Genomic DNA, 6000 nt, shown 5'->3' on the forward strand with positions numbered 1-6000 from the left:
AAATGGAGGTTTTCCAGTAAATTGCAGCTGGGGGGGGTGATGGGAACTGTAGTCCAAGGACAGCCGGAGAGCCCCTCAGGAGCAGGAGTGGCTGGTTGGAAAGAGGCCCAGCTGCCTCTTTGCTCCTCTCTCTGGCCATTTGTCAGGTGGAACTGTGTGGCCCTGTAGCTCTACCTGGCGAATGGCCAGCCTGCAGGCAGCACCCAGGATGGGAGAGCTCTGGGAAGAAGGAGAGGCAGCCCTGCCTTTTTTGCACCCCCCCACCCCACCCCACATTCATAGGATGAGATGAGCCAGTGCTCAGCTGGATGTGGGCCCTGCTGCTCCCCCCCACCCGCCCAGCACAGCGATTTCTCTCTCTTCGGAACATTGTGTGTGAGCTGGGCTGCGGTGGGAGCCCACTCCTGAATGGCACCTCTCAGGCGAGAAGAAGCAGGGAGCAAGTGCAGCTGCAGGGCCAGGGCAGAAGCTTTCTCTGGCTGCTCACACCAGAGGCCCAACCTGCTGCCCACAGAGTCCAGGTACCGCCCCCCCCCACCCGAGGCTGCCCAGGCAGGCAGTCTCCCCAGTGGCTGATACCCATTCACTGCCTCTGGGGAGACCTCTCTCCCTCCGTTGCTGGGAGCCCCTCCCTCCCACTCTGATTTGTGGACTTTCCCACAAGTTGCCAACGCAACCTGACTGGCTGGGGTACGCACAGTTCCCGGGCTCTTGCCCTCCTCCTTTCCACTTCCTAACCCCTGCTGGTGGCTTTGCACAATGGCCTCTATTCATGTTTTCAAAACGATTCTCAAGGGGTTCTGCCCAGCCGAAGGAGTTGGCGTGGTTCTGGCAGTGCCCCCAAGCAGCCAGCTCTTGTGCTGCCCCCTCACATCTGCTCCTGAATGCACCTTTCTTCTGGTTCTCATTTTGGGAAATCCCTTAAAAACAAAAACAAAAGATCAAGGCAGTTGATTGATATGGTATTTCATAGCCGTCTTATTATTTTAAAGTTGCCTTTTAGCAAACTGCGTGTGTGCAAAGACACTTGCACCTCTGCACCTGAAATTCTGGAGAGACAATGGCCTCGCAAGGGTCTAACACAGAGCCAGTTTTCATCCTATTCAGACAAGATACAAACCAGTAATCAGCATTTTAGTGATTTCCCATTATACTCTATGGCCATAATATATAATCAGTATCTGCATTATATAATTTATTCTCCCCCTATCTGTAGCAATTGGAAGAGCAGAAGAGCAGCAATATAACATCAAAAACTAAAAATAAAAGAAGGATTTTATTTTTTTGTATGATGGTAGGGGATGGGAACCTCCCGCCTACCCATATCAGTTGCCCCTTTTGCCTTCTTTCCTTTGTAATAATGCAAAAATTAATGCGCTTTTCTTCCTTTGCTGAACAAAAAAATTGTGGCAATATTCAGGGTATATAATTTTTGCTGTGCCTGTTAGAATAGTTATATAACCATTAACAAATGATCTTTGAAAGCTGCAATTTTATGTAGAAAAACAACTTTAGATTGTTAGCATTTAAAATTCCAGATAGCTAAGGTTTGTTTTCTTTTCTTTTTTTAATGTTAGGTTTAAAATGAGTGCCAGTGATTGGTTTTTGTGTGGAACACTTTGGTTCTGGCTGCATTAGAGGCCTGAGTACCCATTTGTGAAAGCCAGAAATTGGCTATTAGTCTGTGTTTGCATAAAGCAAAACAGGTTTCAGATTCAGCAAAAGGACATCCAACCTAAAACTATAATTTAGGAACAATGGATCGTACATTCTCAGAGGAGCCTTTGGAAAAATGCGTAGAACAGTTTTGGGATATTTGGAGTTAATTACCAGTGGTTGGATTTGCACTGTCACAATATGGGCAGATGCAGCAGGAGGAGAGGAGGAAAGCCACTCAAGGCCGTCCTGACAGGATGCATGCCCACCCCCCACCCCATCTCCCCTGAACGTGGGTGGACAGAGGAGTGAGAAGCAGCAGCATCTGCATCATGGCCAGGAGCTTTTTCGGGAGGGTGGGTGTGCATTCACAGATGAGCCAGATATGCCCTAAGTCTGTGCAATATTTCAGAGAACACTTCACACACAATTTGGGTTTCCCCCTCCCTATTGGAACCTAGTTCGATTTATGTCCAGGGTGAAAAATACCCCTCTTTTTGCACTGGAGTATCCATTGTGCCCTGAACTTGCAGTAAAGCTGTTCTGTAAACCTGTGGTAGAGCTGCTGTCTGAAAAGCCTCCTGGTAGGGTCCCGTGATTAGCATGTGAGGCAGGGGTCTCTGAAAAGTGAATGGACTTTTGAGTGTGCCATGTTGCTCTAGAATGCGCAGAGGGTGGAGGCTGATTCTGAACTGTGTGTCCCACCACGAGACAGCTGCAAGCTGCAGATGCTCCGAGAGCCTGCGGCTGTCAGCTGCCCTCCTCCTCATGCCCCCCCCACCCCCCGGCATGATTCCTGTCACCTCCACCCTGCCTGTAATCTAAACCCCTGTGCTTGAAGTGCTGCTTTCGGTTGTAGTTTTGGGTGGATTCTTCCGATATTCATGGATGCTGATTTGAATTATGATGTGGTGAGGTGGCCTGTATGCTTCAGATATGCTTTGGGCGTGTGGCGATTCCTGCTGGGAAAGAGGCACTCTGCACGTGCTCAGGGGCAGCCTGCATTGAGCTTGGCTGGTTCAGTGACCCCTGTGGCGAGGGACTCTCTGAAAGAAGAGCATCTCTTTCTGGGCTGCAGATCTTCTCTGCTGGAAAGGAAATTGCCCTTTGTGGCAATGAATTCACGGAAGCCAGTCTCAGCATCCCCCTCAATCTGCACAGCTGTGATAAGAAAGGATACGGACCGGCCTACTTCCCTGAGTATGGTCATCTTGTCACCACGGAGGGAAATGCGTCTCTTCCTGCTGTCAGAAGCACCGCCTCATTTGGGAGCAAAGCGGGGAGTCTGTGAGCAGCTCCGTTCTCCGGCCATTCACTGGCAGTCAGTCCCGCAAAGTTCGGTGGGGTTGACTCCCAAGGAAGCGCACACCGGATTCAGTGCGGCCTGAGGCTGAAGAACAAGGGCTGTTTTTCGGACTGCTGTTTGCAGCCAAAGGCGTCTGCCTGGTGTGGCTCTGTGGGGACCTGATATTGTGTGTGTGTGTGTTGCTGGGGCGTGAGCCCTTTCTTGACCTTTGTCAAAACTGTGCCTTGGTTACATATACACAAGCCGCAACCTTCCCTTTCGTTGACTTTCCGAAGGATCTTGCCATCTGTTGAGCATTTTACACCTTCTGACATTGGCAGAAATCTAAATCTCATTCTTGTTCATCCATTATGCTTCCTAAAGTCTATTATTCTCAAAAGCCTCTGCACAATTTGCAGATTCTGTTAAGAGGTCTGGGTTTTCTGTCTTCCTTTGCCAACTAACCTCATGTTCTGTACAGACAGTCTCTAGAATAGACGAATATCATTATTAAAAACCCGGGAGAACTGTCTGTGAACAAACCGACACTTTCCACGCAGGGGCTGTGAGAGAAAAGGGAGCGGGCACCTGTTCCCAGGAGGCCTGGCTGGACACTCCGTGGATCTCCCCATGGCAGCCTTTGGCTTGGCTGGGTCATCTGGAACCACTTCTGGAACCAGGACTCATTCCTTGGTGTGCCCTCCTGGGTGTCGCCCCACATGGGCCCCAAGGCCTTCTGGCCCCACGGCGGCAGCAGGACTCTCCGCATGATCATGTGCCCCCCTGATCCCAGAGCGCCAGCCCCCTGCAGAGAGCTGCTTCTGATGCCAGGAGTGCCAGAGGCCTCCTGCAGGCCTCCTCAGCAGCAGGCCCAGCCTGAGCGCTACTGTGCCATGGCCGGGTTCGCGTGGCAAGCTCCTGCTTCCAGGTCCAGATCCGGGGATTGGGGGAGCCTGAGGTCAGGGGACCAGAGCTCAGCCATCCAATTAGCCGGAGCGACCTTTCTTGGGCCCACCCAGTTTCATACCGTTCCGCATCCTGCCCTGAGTCGTGGGGCATCCCTGAGTTGGCAGAGGGAGGAAGCAGGAGACTCGGGGGGTGGCAAGCCAAGAAGAGCGGCCGGGAGGTTTCCTGCTGACCCAAAGCAAACAGAACTGTGGAGGAGCCAGAAGAGAAATGGTGCCGTGTCCGTCATCAGTGTCCCTGCTCTTGCCTGCGGGACCCCTGCAGAGTGGACAGCCCTGGTCCTGCTGGGCCTGCCAGGGCTCTCCTGACACCCCCCCTCTCCTCCGCCCTGCCAAGGCCACGGATCTGGTGGGTGAGGAAGGAGCCATCGGGGCTCCTCAGAGGAGTGTTGCCAGTCGCCCTCCTGGATGAGTTGCAAGAAGAGCCTGGAGCTCTTCCTCTTCCAAGAGGCATTTCAAATCTGGTCTTTAATCGGTTCCCCCAGCTTTAACTCATATTAGCCTTTGCTGTTGCTTTTAATGTATGCCGTGGCTTGCCTTCTTTATTATTTCATTTATATACCACCTGACTCCAAAGGCTCCAGGTGGTGATGGCTTTTAATGGTGGCTTTCATTGCATTTTATCAAGACTGCTAATGTCGGCTTTTAGTGTCAGCTCTGGATGCCGGCAGGGCAGGGTGGAAACATTTTAAATAAACTAATAAGGTCCTTGGCCCCCACTCGTGACTGGTCCAGGCAGCAGGGCCTTCCCAGAAACCCACACCTCTGGCAGTGAAAAAGGTGGCTCAGTCCAGGTTCTAGCAAAGGGGGCTTTTCCAGGAGGAATCTAATTACTGTCCCGCTCAGCATGGCAGCCACACACACACACACCGCACACAATTCAGCGAGGAATTCACCACCCCTGCCCTGCCCTCCATGGGCCCCTCTTCACCAGCTGTGAATGGGCTGAGCACACCCATGGCAGGCCCCAGGCTTCCAAGACCCCCTCCACCTCCTCAGGTCACACACTCTGAAAAGCATCCGATCTAATAGTGGCTGACGTTCTGTCTTGGGGGTCTGCAACAGCTTGAGTGTCCAAGCTGGAGTAGATACAACCCATTTTATCTGGAAACTGTCATGCAAATTGGATGGGTTTCAGCAGGGCCCCCAACCTGTTCCCCAGGATTTTGCTACCTCAAGGGGTTTAAACCTGGCGGGCAGCCTTGGTTCTTGTGCAGAGAGCGCGCTGACCTTGTCTCCTGATCTGTTTGGTGGAGAAGCAACGTGGGGGGGGCTGGGCTCTGGTCACGCCCAGAGAAATGGCCTCTCCTTCAGGACGGGGCAAGCGGGCAGGGGGAGTTATGCCTTCCTGCCCTGAGGCCTTGAGGTCCCCCCCCTCCACCCCGGCAGCAGCCCTCTCTGCACCCCCTCCGGACTTTCCCCTCAGGTACGTACCGGAATTAATCACTGGGTTCTGCCTGTGTGGGGATTTTGTGGCATGGCACACAGACACATGCTCCGCTGTTCACCACTCCAGTCCTAAGTGGGGCATTTTTAGGAAATGGGTCGATTTTTAAAATGACAGCATCTGTTTGCTTGTACACATTTGTTTATGATTCTTCCCCTGGCGATGAGAGTGGAGCTGGGTGAGTAATAACCAGCTGTGTGAATTAGCAAGGAGAGGAAGCAGTTATTTGATCTGTGAAGGAAGACGCAAGCCAAGGCCAGAGGTAATAAACACGCAGCAGATGCCCTAAATATACAGTCCCAGGAAGGGACTTGTAAATTGCTACCATGGTTGACTGGCAAAAAACCCAATCAGCTGCTCTAGAAGAACACCACGGAATATCTATGAGAAAGGAGCAGCTCCCCCCCCACCCCACATCACCTCACCCCGGCTCTCTCCGTGGGTCTTCCCTCCGCTGCCCACAGGCATGGCCCCTGCTCAGTTTAAATAGAAAAAAAGAGTACAGCACTAGGATGGTCCCCTGTCCCCAAAGGGCTCACCGTCTGAAAAGAAACACAAGGGAGACACCAGCCACGGGAGGGAGGCTGTGCCGGGGCGGAGCGGGCCAGTTGCTCTCCCCCTGCTAAGCCCAAGAGAACTGCCATTTT

This window comes from Hemicordylus capensis, chromosome 13 (genome assembly GCF_027244095.1).
Source record: "Hemicordylus capensis ecotype Gifberg chromosome 13, rHemCap1.1.pri, whole genome shotgun sequence".
In the NCBI taxonomy this organism is placed as follows: Eukaryota; Metazoa; Chordata; class Lepidosauria; order Squamata; family Cordylidae; genus Hemicordylus; species Hemicordylus capensis.